The sequence below is a fragment of the Pinus tabuliformis genome, chromosome X, assembly GCF_031772625.1.
Source record: "Pinus tabuliformis cultivar Carrire ecotype Pingquan chromosome X, CPIR1, whole genome shotgun sequence".
NCBI lineage: Eukaryota > Viridiplantae > Streptophyta > Pinopsida > Pinales > Pinaceae > Pinus > Pinus tabuliformis.
The window spans coordinates 602,101,442-602,116,720 of record NC_142308.1 but is presented as its reverse complement, the minus strand read 5'-3'; the positions used below and the strand labels follow the sequence as shown (position 1 = coordinate 602,116,720).

Genomic DNA, 15,279 nt, shown 5'->3' with positions numbered 1-15,279 from the left:
TTTTGAAAAAAAAGTTGTTATTATTATTTTTTGACATGAAATTCATAAAAAAAAATATTATTTGACCATTTTTAGTTAATATTTTTGTATAAAAATTGTGATTTTGACATGTTAATTCTAGCAAAAAATTATCAAAACGTTTAGTTTTTTTGTTATATTTATGTTAAAAATGGTTATTTTTATGTCCATTGTTAAAAAATGTTGTTTTTTAGAAACAATTATTTCATGTGGATTGAAAAATAAATTAAGGATGTAAAAATATGTAGATTATCTAAAATTCAAACTATCGACTTTTTAATTTAAAAACGCAAAACAATAAAAACCCCCCTAAAAAAAAAAAATTAAGATAGAGAACAAGAAAATATGAATAAAATGACGACTTCAAAAACTATCAAATTTAGAAAATAATTTTTCACATTTCGCACACTAGAAAATTAAAAGTCAAAAAATAGGTCTTTTAAAAAAAGGGTGTGATGCAGAATACTCACTTTTTAAAATCAACATGAAAATCACTACCATTCTAAAACTTGATTTCATCCTTGAACATGAAAAGAAATTAAAGTTCCAAAAACCATGTTCTAAAAAAAACATGTGTATTCTGCATCACCATTTTTGAAAATCGGGTCATTTTTTTGCTATCTCTACGAAACGGGTAACAGTATCAGTTCCCATTTCAAAGTTTACATTGTTTGATCCTTTAGAATTTTTCTTAGAGGAGTTCCTTCAAGGGAAGACTGTTGTTCACATAATGTTTTTTTATACTTTCTTGAGATTAGATGTACATAGTTGTGTTTTTTATAGTTTTGTTCTACTGCCTTTACTAATGCTTGTTATATCTCTGATTGCACGCACAAAACTGATGCGACGACTACATTTGAAATATACTTACACTTGATGAGTTTTACTCGTGAAAGTTTGTATATAGTGCATATAATAAGAATAAAATTTGTCTAGATTGGTCTAGATTAATTTTCATTTTCAAAGAAGTTATATTTTTCTTGCTACGTAATCATAATGAATGAGTTTCTTACTTATGTTGGTTATCTAAACACACCCGTAAGCCTTTATCATTACTTGTTTATAAACTTACAAGCTTACGAGGAATTTTCTAAGCAAGAATACACATCTTGATTAAGATTCATACACATAACTGCCTTAGGGTTTTTCAATAAGAAGCTAAATGAATTAATATCCCACAAGACAAAGAGAATTTGATCCTAACATAACCATTTTTTCACATAAAGTTTTTTTATGTTAAGTTCTTATTTCATCTTGTCTTATGATAATTTTAAATGCTTTTGGCTCATTATTTTACTTTATTTGTCTTTTTGTTTAGTGTGGTTTGATTCCATTGGCTCATTTTCCTTTGGGTAAGGAGATTTGTCTTTTCAAACCCTTTATAGGAAAAGTTGTTTTAGTTCTAACTCGATGAATCCCACCCATCCCACCACTTCAAATTGCACAAGTTAGGTACATCTATTGATATCTTGGTTGTTTCAGTTATAATATGGGTGGCATGCTAATATTTTATATCTCGTTTATATTGATAATTGAGAATATTTAAAATTTGCAGATAGGTTGAGGTTATAACTCATTTTTATCATGTTAGTTTAATTTTGATTCATTCATCATTAACAGTTAAAGGCTTCTTCAAGATTCTTTGTCAACCTTTATTTTTCCAGAATCGTTGTGTTAAAATATAGAAATATAAATAAATAAGGCAAATCATGTAGAAATTATCATTGTAGATTAACCTGATTATGCAATATACTAAAGAAAAATACTTAATCTACTTCTACAATCAAACTTGCGGAAGCTTAATCAATTTGAGCAAGATCAAACAGAACACGTATAATAGAGAAGAAGAATCAATACACATGAAACACAGAAGAGTACTTTGGGGAAAGCCTTAGCTAAAAACACGCTATCTATATTATCATACAAGTGGAAATATATTAGGATTACACACAGCTTTAGCTCTCACAGCTATCTAGTTCTCAGTACAATGCCTCACACTGCTCATAGACAAACTAGACAACTCATATATCTTCTCCTTTGTCCTCCAAGCCTCCTATTTCTTTGCACTGTTTTCCCAGGGTGTTCCAGTTGTAACCTTGTGTGTCACTGATCTCACACACTGCTCCAACACAATGTAAAACTACGCAAATCTCAAGGAATGAATTCCTTCTGCGTGTAAGAGATTTTCTTATAGGAAAATTCTTGCAACTGATAGTACACTGTCCCTTCTTTTAATATCAACTAGGTCTTTGTCTGAACTGACATGCATGAGTTATTTATGAGAGAATGTCTAGTTATCTAGAGTACACTAGTTTCATGCATGCATGCATTAACTGACTGAACTCACAATTAGTTCCTAAAACTGTTTGGAACTAATTTAACTAGAATTAACTCAGTTAACTGAGCTAACTAATTACAACTCATCCTTATCTCCTTAACTAAGGGATAATTTCTTTAATCAAAGGGATAACTATTGCATGAATTCACATAAAATTCTAGCTTGAATTTCTCCAACTAATTAACTCAAGATGAATTAATTAATTATTTTCCAAGCAAATGGTGAGACTAAATTCGACTTTTAATTCTCAATTTTAATTCAAGGACAAATTAAAATTGGACTACTCTTGTTGCCACATTTCAACACTCCCTCTCAATAAGAAAGGGATTATCTTCCACCCTGATCTTGTCTTATGGAACTCGAAGTTACACTTTGACAATGCCTTAGTCAAAATGTCAACATCTTGCTCCTCGGTCGAAATATACTGCAACAACATGATCCTCCTCGCCACACAGTCTCTAAGATGATGATACCAAATGTCGATGTGCTTGGACTTGTCATGAAATACTGGATTCTCAGAGAGTTTGATACAACTATGATTATCACAATAGATCACAGTTGGATCCATCCTCTGATCAAACAAACCAACTAGAATTTTCTGCATCCAAATGGCCTCACATGTTGCCTGACTTGCAGCCATGTATTCAGCCTCTGCTGAGCTGAGTGCAACCGACCTCTGTTTTCTGCTGTACCAAGAAACTGTTGCTGACCCAAGGTTGAAAATTCCTCCTGATGTGCTCTTCCGATCTGATGGGCTCCCTACCTAATCTGCATCTGTGATTCCCTGTAGCTTCACTCCATCTGTCGTTTATACCATAATCCATATTGAGATGTGCCTCTAAGGTATCTCAAAACATGCTTAGCTGCCTTCCAAAACATCTTAGTAGGTTGAACGATAGCTTGACTCAGTTGGTTCATCGCATAGCACAAATTTGGTCGTGTGTTCACTAAGTACATCAGTGAAACCACAAGATATCGATACACGGTAGCCTCTGCTACTTCTCCTGAAGTAGCATCCTCCTTCCTTCAGTTACCTGCTAGAGGAGTCTGCATGGGCTTGCACTTCTCCATGTGGAATCTCCTGAGTATCTCATTGGCATACTTGCCTTGAGACACAAATAACTTCCCATCCTTCTGCCATACTTCCATGCCAAGGAAGTAGTGCATGAGACCCATGTCTTTCATCTCGAATTCTCTTGCAAGGTCCTCCTTGCAATACATGATCAACTGATCATCACCTGTCAATATGAGATCATCAACATAAAGAACAATGATCAACTACTTACCTTTTACCATGATGTGGTACAGGTTCACATTTGCTTCACTCTTTGTGAAGCCCAACCCGATGAAGTAGTTGTCGATCCTGTTGTACCAAGCACGAGGTGCTTGCTTCAGCCCGTACAAGGCTCTCTTGAGTTGGCACACATATGACTCATAATTGAAGGTCTCAAAACCTTCTGGATGCTCTATGTACACCTCTTCCTCAATCTTTCCATTGAGGAATGCAGTATTCATATCCATCTGATTGATCTTCCAACCCATCTGTGCTGATAGTGCCAACATCGATTTGATAGATGAGTACCTTGCTACAGGGGCAAAAGTCTCATCATAGTCGATCCCCTCGACCTATGAGAAACCATGGGTAACAAATCTTGCCTTATGTTTCTCCACACTACCATCAACAACTTGCTTTACCTTGTAAAGCCAACAGGAACTCACAACTGACTTGTCCTCCGATCTTGGAGCCACATCCAAAACACTGTTTCGAACTATGGAGTCATACTCCTCCACCATAGCATCAACCCAAATTGGCTGCTGCACTGCTTCCTCAAAGGAGGATGGCTCGGTCTCAACACATTCCCCAATAAAGGCCATGTATCCAATGTACCTATCAGGTGACCTCCTCTGTCTGCGCTGAGAAGATGGTTATCCCACATTCTCTCTCGTATTCGACAACAATCTGTCAGCTTCTCTTATGCACTTCCGTCCCTCTCTGGAAGACTCTACTTGAGTGGATGTCTCCACTCTCGGAACCTCTACATGCGGCTGCTCTGCATCAGTATGAGGCTCCTCCTCCTCCTTAGGAACCAAAATTTCCTCCACAACCTATATTTGGAGCTCCCTCTCAAGGGAAACTCGCATGGCCTTCTGCTCATCAAACTTGAGATCTCTGCAAACCATTGTCCTCTGACTGGTAGGAAAGTACATCCGATAGTTGTGGGGTGTATCAGTGTACCCCACAAGTATCCCCAACTCAACTGTCGGCTCAAGTTTCTTTCGGGCATCCTTGGTCACATGGAAATATACTGATGAGCCAAAGATCCCGAAGTGACCCACATCTGGTCTCTTCTTAGAGAAAGCTTCCTCTGGTGTCTTCATCCCAAGAATGCGATGCAGGCTTCTATTCTGCAAATAGACCGTTGTGTTGCATGCCTCAGCTCACAAATGAAGTGGTAGGCCTTAGTCATGCAACATCGCCCGAGTTTCCCCCACAATTGTTCTGTTCTTCCTCTCGGCCACCCCATTATGCTGTGGGTTATGAGGTGTCGTCAACTCCCGTTTAATTCCTTTCGCTACACAGAAGTCCTTAAACTCTTGAGAGACATACTCTCCACCATTGTCGCTTCTCAAGGCCTTCATCTTCTTCCTTGATTCTTTCTCAACCAAAGCTTTGAGCTCACAAAACTTTGAGAAGGTTTGATCCTTCTTCTACATGAAATAAATCCAGCATTTACGAGAAAAATCATCAATAAAAATCACATAATACCTTTTTCTCGTGGTGGTTGCTGTCAAGAATGGTCCACACACATCAATATGAACTTGCTCCATGATTGCTTCAGCTCGACTGTCTCGACCATGAAAGGAAGACTTGGCATACTTTCCAAAGGTGCAACCTTTGCATGTGTCCACTTACTCAAGTTTACCTTTGGGAAGTCCGATAGAGATCTGCTGCATTATCTTCAAGGCCCCATAATGTAAGTGGCCCAACCGCCTATATTCCATAACTCGCCAATGTCTTGGCTTTGCACCAATTTTGCTTTCGAACTCAATGCAACACAGTCATCTACCTCTAGCTTATAGATATTCTTCACTCGAATCCCAATCCTCTTGGTCTGACCCATGGCAATGTGTCTCAGGAATGCCTTTCCTTTACTGAAGACAACATTGTAGCCTTTGTCCTCCAACATCACAACCGATACCAAGTTCTTCTTCAGTCCAGGCACATACTTTACATCAGTCAGGGTGAGAGGAGCTCCATGCTCCCTCTGAAAAGAAACCGTGCCTTCTCCTGAAACACAGTACTTTCCATCATCACCCATCTCTATGCGCATCTTGAGGTCTTTCTCCTCCAAGGTATTGAATAAAATTTTATCGCCGGTCATGTGGAATGAGGCTCCACTATCCAGATACCAAACACAACCCACCATCGATGAAACCATGCATGTGATGAGGGTAAAATCCAATTCGAACTGAGAGGCCAGTGCTTCACCTTCTAATCCTTTCGAGGATCCCTTCTTGTATTTCTTCAATGGACAATTAGCTTCATAATGGCCCACCTCATGACAATTAAAGCATCTCACTTTAGATTTGTCAATCTTCTTTTCTCCATGGGAAGAATTAGATTTGGAATGGGAAGCCTTCCCTTTCCATTTCTTTGCCTTACTTGCTAAGGCTAGATTTTCTTCATCATCATGCTTAGATGAAGAACCATCTCTTGTGCTCTTCCTGATCTCCTCCTACATCAGATCCGACCACAGTCGTTCCCAATCCGGCAGTTTCTCTCTTCCATTCACAGAGTCCTGGTAGCTATGCCAACTCTTTAGAAGACCGAGGAGAGCAAGGCTCACCATATCATCATCGGCTGTCGTTATTCCCACACTACCAAGCTCATCTCTGTAGGTGGTGAGCTTGTTCAGATATGTAGAAATAGTGTCGCCCTTCTCACACTTGATTTTCTGAAGCTTACCCTTGAGCGCTAGTTTCCTATAGTCGCTACTGTTCTGATATAGGTCCTTAAATGTCTTTCACATTGAAAACGGAGTCTCCTTCCCATGAATACTTGAGAAAATATGGTCTCAAACTCCCTCCAGAAGAATCCTTCTCGCCTTCACCACACACTTCTTCCATTCAGCCAATTCTTGTGCATTAGCTGCAGCTGGCTTGGGGATTTCTTGATCAATGAAATCCTTCAAACCATTGTCTTCTAATACCGCTTCCATGCGATCCTTCCATGCTATGTAATTCGAGCTGCCATCCAGTGCATACTCAAGTCTTAAGCCATTGAATGCCATTGGTGAACTTTGAGGTGTGATAAGAATTCGATTTTGTACCTGCAATCAAGAACTTCAAACTTCGAATTTCCCTTCTCAGTATACTATTCACAACTCTAATCACCTTTTCTTTGATACCATGTAGAAATTCTCGCTGTAGATTAACCTGATTATGCAATATACTAAAGCAAAATACTTAATCTACTTCTACAATCAAGCTTGCAGAAGCTTAATCGATTTGAGCAAGATCAAACATAACACATATAACAGAGAAGAAGAACCAATACACATGAAACACAGAAGAATACTCTAGGGAAAGCCTCAGCCAAAAACCCTACTATCTGTATTATCATACAAGTGGAAATATCTCAGGATTACATAGGTTTAGCTCTCACAGCTATCCAGCTCTCAGTACAATCCCTCACACTGCTCATAGATAGGCTAGACAACTCATATATCTTCTCCTCTATCCTCCAAGCCTCCTATTTCCTTGCGCTGTTTTCCCTGGGTGTTCCAGTTGTAACCTTGTGTGTCACTGATCTCACACATTGCTCCAAAACGCTGTAAAACATCGCAAATATCAAGGAATGAATTCCTTCTGCATGCAAGAGATTTTCTTATAGGAAAATCCTTGCAATTGATAGTACACTGTCCCTACCTTTAATCTCAACTGGGTCTTTGTCTAAACCGACATGTATGAGTTATTTACGAGAGAATATTCAGTGGTTTGGAGTACACTAGTTTCATGCATGCATGCATTGACTGACTGAACTCACAATTAGTTCCTCAAACTGTTTGGAACTAATTTAACTGGACTTAACTTAATTCACTGAGCTAACTAATTACAATTGAAATAAAACTCATCCTTATCTTCTCAACTAAGGGATAATTTCCTTAATCAAAGGGATAACTATTGCATGACTTCACAAAAACTTCTAGCTTAAATTTCTCCAACTAATTAACTCAAGATGAATTAATTAATTATTTTCCAAGCAACTGGTGAGACTAAATTCGAATTTTAATTCAAGGACAAATTAAAATGGAATATTCTTGTTGCCACATTTCAACAAATCATAAGATGAAAAAGAAAATTAAAAGCCATGATATGTAGTGCTTTTTACATAATTTTCTGCATCACCCCATTCTCTTCACTCAATTGCAAGTTAATATACTAAAAACAATTTTCTAAATTAATAATAAAAAGGGTGGTAAAAGAGAGTTGTGGGAAGTGTATGTAAACATGTCGGGGCTATGGACGCTCGCTGGTAGTGGGTAAATGCATGCATGATGCTATGACAACTTTGTTGGGGCTATGGACACTTGCTGGCAGCGAAGCGATGTCGGGTTAAGGAAGTCAAATATGAACAAAGCATGCATTTGATTGGTATTAGATGTTGCTAAGTAGTCAATTCTTAATCCTTCTCTTCACATAACTTTGATTTTGTTTTATTCTGGATGAAGATAGATTGCAAAGTATTTTTAAGATCTCTTTTCCTATTATTTAGTGATCATAAGGATTTATTTATTTATTTTTTTCTTAATTTACAAGTTTCTCTTATTTAAAATCTAATCATTTTTCTCTTTCTTTTGATGTAAACAAAGATAACTGGTTCTTCCAGTTTGTCGCCAGTTGTTGTAGCTGTAACAACCCCCATTTTGGCTTCGCATTTTTACAATAAATGGGGACCCTTCTGCTTTTTTTATTATCAATTTGCTTCTCATTTTGCTTGCTTTTGGTCTTGCTTACGTTCGTCTAAAGTGTCGTTTTCCGTTTTATGGCTTTTTTTTTACGACACTTGTTTTCACTTCACGTTTTTATTCCTCTCCTCAGAGCGACACTTGCATCATTGGTCTCATTTTTCCATGTCACCTGACATTGTGCATTTGGTGTGCTTGATGGCATTTCCTTCACATCACCTCAATTGGATTTACCTTTAACATCACCTTTTGGTCACTTAATTCTTGAGAGTGAATGATCTTGGTGTTTTTATTTGACACAAAATGTAGATGCATCCCTTTGAAAATTTAATTATTTTTTATGGCACCTTGTTGCAGTGATTATTGTTGTTGAGTCTTACTTTGGCCTTCACCTCAAATTTCATTCCCATGATTTAAACATATGTGAACGTGTATATATATATGTTTTAAGAATAACATATTACATTGATATAACTTTAACATATATTATTATTAATATGGCTTTTATTAATTATTAATATATTAATAAACTTTATGAATTTTTCATGTATATATATAGATATATATATTTTTAAAATAACATATTATATTGATATGAATTTAATATATATTATTATTAATATGACTTTTATTAATTATTAATATATTAGTAAACTTCATGATTTTTGTTATGTAATATAATATGTTGTATATATTATATATTTATGATTATGTATTGGCACTTATGTATATATATTTAAAAGAAAATAAAATAAAATAAAAAAACCAATAACCATGCATCATACATTCAATGTATTGTATTGTAAACACAGAACCATGCACCGAAGGGCATGATTCAGAGTTACTTAATGCCACAAGCATTTAAACATCCTTTGATGCCAAAACCTTATAAACTTTTTAATGCAAAGGGATATTCAAAGCAATTTTTTTAAACATTCTTTAATGCCAAAACCTTATAAACTTTTTAATGCAAAGGGATATTCAAAACAATTTTAATATGTCAAGTTCAAATAGTTGTTTTTAGAAGGCTCAACGTTATGGCAACGTAATGGCCCATGCAATGGCTCATGACCATCGAACCTTCCCACGATGGTTTCTCGAAACCATACCTCCAACCAATCAGAGTTTGTCGTAGCACGTAATATAATATGTTGTATATATTATATATTTATGATTATGTTCCACGATAATTCCAAGCAAATCTTATTCCCAGCACATTGCGCCTCCAATTGTTTCAATTACACTTTTTTTTCGATGGCTGGAGGTTCACATAAATAGCGCTCAACTTGCAGGAGAATGTTGCTGAAGTTGAACCAACCTTCAGGCATCAAGGCTTAAAATCCGCACAGAGAAACGAAATCCGAACAACATCCATCCAAGCAGCATCCGAAAACGATAAGAAGGAAAATGTATTTTCCAGTTTCAATTGAAGGGAATCGCGCCAGTTTTGAGATTAGAGGGATCTGTAATCCTTATAAAGAAAATGATGGTTCTGTAAGAGTGGAGGGGAGGAGGAGCGACATAGAGAAATTGGGGAGGAGGAGCGACATAGAGAAATTGGGATTCAGAATTTTTTGGAGAGGGTTTCGAAAATCAATGTAAGGAGGAGGTAAAACGCAGAGAAAGAGAAGAAGAACGGAGTAAAAGGAGGAGTCAACTCGGCTTGTTGGGGATGCGCAAATTGCATTCTATCTTCCATGGGATACCTATATTTATCCTCAGTCATAATTTATATGGCTTTGGTATCTTTGTCCTGCGTATAAGATTTGTATATGGAGAAAAATCATAAGACCGTTTCTTTCTAATATTTTAATATATATTTTGTGTAAATGCCATGTCTGTTTTGTGTAAATGCCATGTCTGTTATTTTATTTTTTATTTTAACCTGTTGTGCTGTGATTAACTTTTATATATATATATATATATATAATTGCTCTCATATGCATGTTAAATGATATTTTTATAATGGTATATTAATATATTATTACATGGCATTTAATGTTTTTTTTTGAAAAATAGATTTTGTTTATAACAAAAGAAACGAGCAGTCTTGTTATTTGTTTTCATTAAAAAAATGAGTTAAATGGAATTTGTTTGTAAGATAGATAATTATTTATTTATTTTTACAAATTATTTTTAGTGTTGCTTTATCGAGTAGAGAAGATTATTCGTTCTACTTATATAAAATTTATAATTAACTCATTTTATAATTGATTTCAAGTATGTAAATAAAGTCATCTTTGTAGTTTTCTATCAGGCTTGTTTTATTCATGTATGTTCTAAAGACATTTGTAGATCTACAAATTGCTTTGGGATTTGCGAGTGAACCTTCAGCCTAAGATCAAACACAGTTCTTCCCCTTCATATTAGAACACTTTAGCTCTTGACGAGGGACGAGGCTATCTCGTGCTTAGTCAAGATAGGTTTCCTCTTAGGTTCTTTTGCATAGTAAAACTAGTTGCATTTGATTGTTTTATTCTTTAAGTCTTTTTACGTAGGAGCAAGCCTCACAGTGGTTAGACTGAGCCCTTGTTTTAGTCAAACCATAAAGGATGATCTAACCCAACTGATATCATACCAATTACTCCTTTTTCCCTTTAGTATGTTAATCTTGATAATTACCACTCATAAAGAAATTGAAGGTTGTCTTTGTGTATATTGTACATACTAGTTAGGTTAGGTTAACTTAGACTAGTCTAAGACACATGTCACTGGAAAACCATTTGAACCAATCAAGATTTCTATCTCAACGGAAAAGAGTCTAATCGTGACTTTGATCGAACAATGTCTCACGTGTTGAGCCAGGACATTTCTAGGCATCAACAAGCTGCAAGATGTCATCTATTAGCCTCATAAAAGTAGCAGGGGCATTTGCCAACCCTAAGGGCATAACCAACCATTCAAAAATGCATTCCTTGGATTAGAAGATAGTTTTCCATACATTTGTGGGCTCTGTTAGAAATTGGTGATAACCAGACTTCAGATCGATCTTGCTGAAATACTTGGCCCCCTTGAGTTGGTCTAAAAGGTCATCAATTCGTGGGATTGAATACTTGTTCCTGACAGTGATTTTGTTTAGTGCCTGATAATCAATGTAGAGCCTCCAAGTCCCATCCTTATTTTGTACAAGTACAATTGAGCTCCCACAAGGCGAGGCACTTGGTCGAATGTGCCATTTTTGTAGCAATTCTTGGATTTTCCACTTGATCTATTCATTTTTCTAGAATGGAGCGATGATATATTGGCTCACTGGGTAGAGGTGATCCGGGAGTCAGATTGATCGAATGCTTGACCTGACAGTGCAAGGGTACCCCTGTGGGTGAGGAGAAGATGTCCCTATATTCTTCCACAACTGTATCCACCTTCTTCTGCTGCGTAGAGGAACCCTTCTCGGGGGCCATGGATGTGGTTATGATCTTACCCTTACTTTGAGAGAAAATAAGAAAGAAATAAAAAATTCATAGTCTGGGAGATGATCTTACTACATTGCTTAGCAGAGATCAAAGAGATGGTGTAGGCGGGGCTACCTCCAGTATCCTGTAGAACTTATTATTCAAAGAAATAATAACAGTGCGAGGCCTCGACTCATATATAGTATGATTCTTCCACAAGTATGGTTGGCCTAATAGTATATCAAAAACTTCAAGAGGAGCAACATCACATAATACCTCATCCATGAAGGGTTTGATGCTGTATGGAAGGTAGCACTGTTGGTTGACGCGAATATCTCATCCTTGGTGAAGCCACTAGATGATGTACGGCTGTAGGTGTGGTGTGGTCAGTAGGCCCAAATGCTTCATGACCTCTACTGAAATGAGGTTCTTTTGGTTCCCGCTGCCGATAATGAATTGCAATGAAAAACCCTTCACTCACAACTGTGAGTGGAAGAGATGTTCCACCTCCTCTGGATCTTTGAGTTCAATCTTCTCGATCTTGGTGGTGGAAACAATGGTGCTGGGCTCCGCATCAATAATCTACTTCCCTTTGTCATTCCCCTGGTCAAGTTTTGACTCAGAGTCAGAACATGCATCTAATTTTGAAGCTTTTAGCTCAGCCACCAATGAGTGCTTGGCTCAACACTCACTTGTGTTGTGAGTGGGGCTCTTATGGAACTCACACCACTTCCCTGTGTCCTTCTTCATCTTCGTGGTGTTGTTCTTTTCTTGTGTCTTCGACGGATTGTCCTGGATCACCCCACCTTGGCTTTGTCCATTCTTCTGCAGTTTGGCGGCACCTTTCCCTTGCTTCAGATTCGCAGATCCAAAGTCTCGCTTCTTCTGTTTTAACCTCTGCTCGATCTTAACAGCGCATCGTTAGGCGATGCCAAGCGAGGAGATGTCTAGGAAGTCCATCTCGTCTTGGATGTATTTGTGCAGACAACCATAATACTTGAGTGCTAGATGTCACTCAGAATCCTTGATACCCAACTTTGTGCGAAGGGTATGAAAAATATTTGTGAACTACGACACGTCTTGGTCCCTTCTCTGTCGTAGTGTGGTCCAATTTATGTTATCTTCATAGCTCCTAACAGGGTAATACCGCTCCTTGATGACGTCTTGGAAAGAGTTCCAAGTGGGTGTGGGTGAAAACAATGAGGGGTCCCTCTCATCCTTATGCTTAGAGTAGGTTTCCCAGCAATCCTTGACGTGGGGGGTAGATTTGAGGAGTGAAATTTTTTTCTTTTCCCTACTGGAAAAATCATGAATACAAAAATATTCTTACAATAGATTTAACCATCTATCTACGACGTCTACATCTGTTTGTCCTTCAAATATTGGAATATCAAATTTAACTTGTACCTTGAAGGGAGTGATGCCTCCAGAGTGGCTTCCATATGAAGATGCATCACTTGTGGGCATCCAATGAAGGATCTGGGCAAATTTTTCCATCATTGTAACACCCTCCTCCCACATCTACCCAAGAAACCGACCAGCCAAGGAAAACATGCGACGAGAGGCCACTATGATATGATTCGACCTCCCAAGCCATATTAAGGAAGTGGAACTAATGGAAACATGCCATACAAACATTCAACATCAGCTTCAGGACCTGTTATCACCCCAAGAAACTCTCCTAGGTTGTAGCTCGAAGATGCTCGGGAACATTACAAACTCAACTTAATGTTGGAAATGGATGAATGGAAGGAATGATGCTTGTTCAAGCCAGATAACCACTCCTACTTTGCTTGAATCTAGACATGCGTGAACACCCCCAGACTATAAGGCTTTAGACCACCAATTACTCACAGTTTAAGGATTGGGTGAATATGGAGAATACTGACCACACCAACAGATGCACAGGACCCTGTGATGGCTGGCTGCAACCAATAAAAAGGTTTGCAAATCTAATTCCTTAGTGTACAGACAGGATGACAAATCTCTGTCACTAAGTGAAAAGAAACCTGATTAGCACATTCACTGATACATGCAAGATTTAAACACAGAGGTAGGATGACAGCTCTTCTAATTCTAAACATTCAGATTTCAGGAAGAATGCATATCAAGCACAGCCTAAAACAGAAAAGAGATGGAAAGTGAGAAATTAACAACAAAAGAAGCTTGTATCCGCTGAAAATGAAGACGAGACGCTGCAAGTATCAAAGCAATTACAATCTCTAGAAGTTGAACCTTACATCAAAACAACAACCATCAACCCTTATTACATTTTGCTTCTGGGTATATATAGAGTTTCATTACAAAGATGTTCTGCTATTCTGGGCATGGAGGGGTCATAATTGACCACCAATCGCTTTAACTGCCTGGAAGAGCTTCTGGTGCAATTTGCCTGCTTCAGTGAACAAATCCGATCTTCTCAGGCGCTCTGCTGTACTTTCAGGTGGTTGGAGTGTCGTAAAGGATACAATTCCTTAACTACTAAATGTGTTTATCTGCTCGAGGCTGGTCCTTTTCCTTCTCGGCCATCCTTCCTGTTAAATGCGGTTGTTGAGGAGCTACTGTGCCAAGTACTGGATGCTGGCCATCTTCGTCCTTTCTGTAGTATGGAATGGTTAAGGATGTGGACAGTTGGGACGAATGGAGGAGGAATATCGGCTGTTAGATCGCGCAAATGGACAGCAGACAATGCTTGGCAAGGAGTACCAGGAGGTATGGAAGTAGGGTGGACAGAGGCTGTTGGATCTTCGGGTGGACAAATCCAACGGTCATCAGGAGTCGCAGATGCACAGGGGTTAATGAGCGGGGAGGACGGTTTTGACTGTGAGCGGTATTTATCGTGCCGCCTCGGGGCACAGGGTGGTAATCGTACAAGGGCGAGTGATACGAGTCAAGGCATGATGCGTGGCGGCGGGGACAAGCGAAAACCACTTTGATCGCAAGTTATCGTGCGGGTGGTTCGAAGGCGTGAGAGGAGCGACTGCCGTCCGATCGTGGCGGAAGTTATTGGACGGTGGGAAACAGATGGGCAGGCTATTTGTGGCGAGGGACTGTTGGATCGGGACAATCAACGGCTGTGATCAAAGGATGACGATGGGTAACGGAAGTGCGGGGTCGTGTGGAAGCGGTCTTATGGGGTTTAAGTGCCCGTGGCCTAAGAAAAGCAGAGTTTTACATGTTTGTTTTTAATCAAAAGGGCATAGGATATGGAGATGAAGGGAGAGGGCAAGAGGGAACGAAGAAGGTGAGAATGACCGGCAGAGGCCTCCTTTTAGCAAAACCAAGGACTGAGCTCACTCCTGCTCCTCGAACATCAACAACATGTAGCAGAGCTAACACTGGCTCCTTCTGGGGATGAGATCCTCCCTGTGAGATCTCAAGAACTTGTAGACCACTGCCTTTTGTGTGAAAACAAAATAGCAAAATTTCCTAGTGTTCCATTGGGCATGGAGTCTAACTGAGCTTATACTAAAAACTAATAAAACAACATATTTACAAATTTAAGGCCTTCAAAAAACGCTCATTTACTGGCCATCAAAATTGTTTCTCCTTCTCTTGGTCA

The 15,279-nt window shown here is 38.3% G+C and overlaps 1 pseudogene; it reads left to right on the top strand.

The window, feature by feature from the left end:
* Nucleotides 1-14,653, top strand: part of LOC149141473 (putative CoA ligase CCL7) — a 47,386-nt pseudogene extending 32,733 nt beyond the window's left edge.
* The last annotated feature ends 626 nt before the right edge of the window (nucleotides 14,654-15,279 follow it).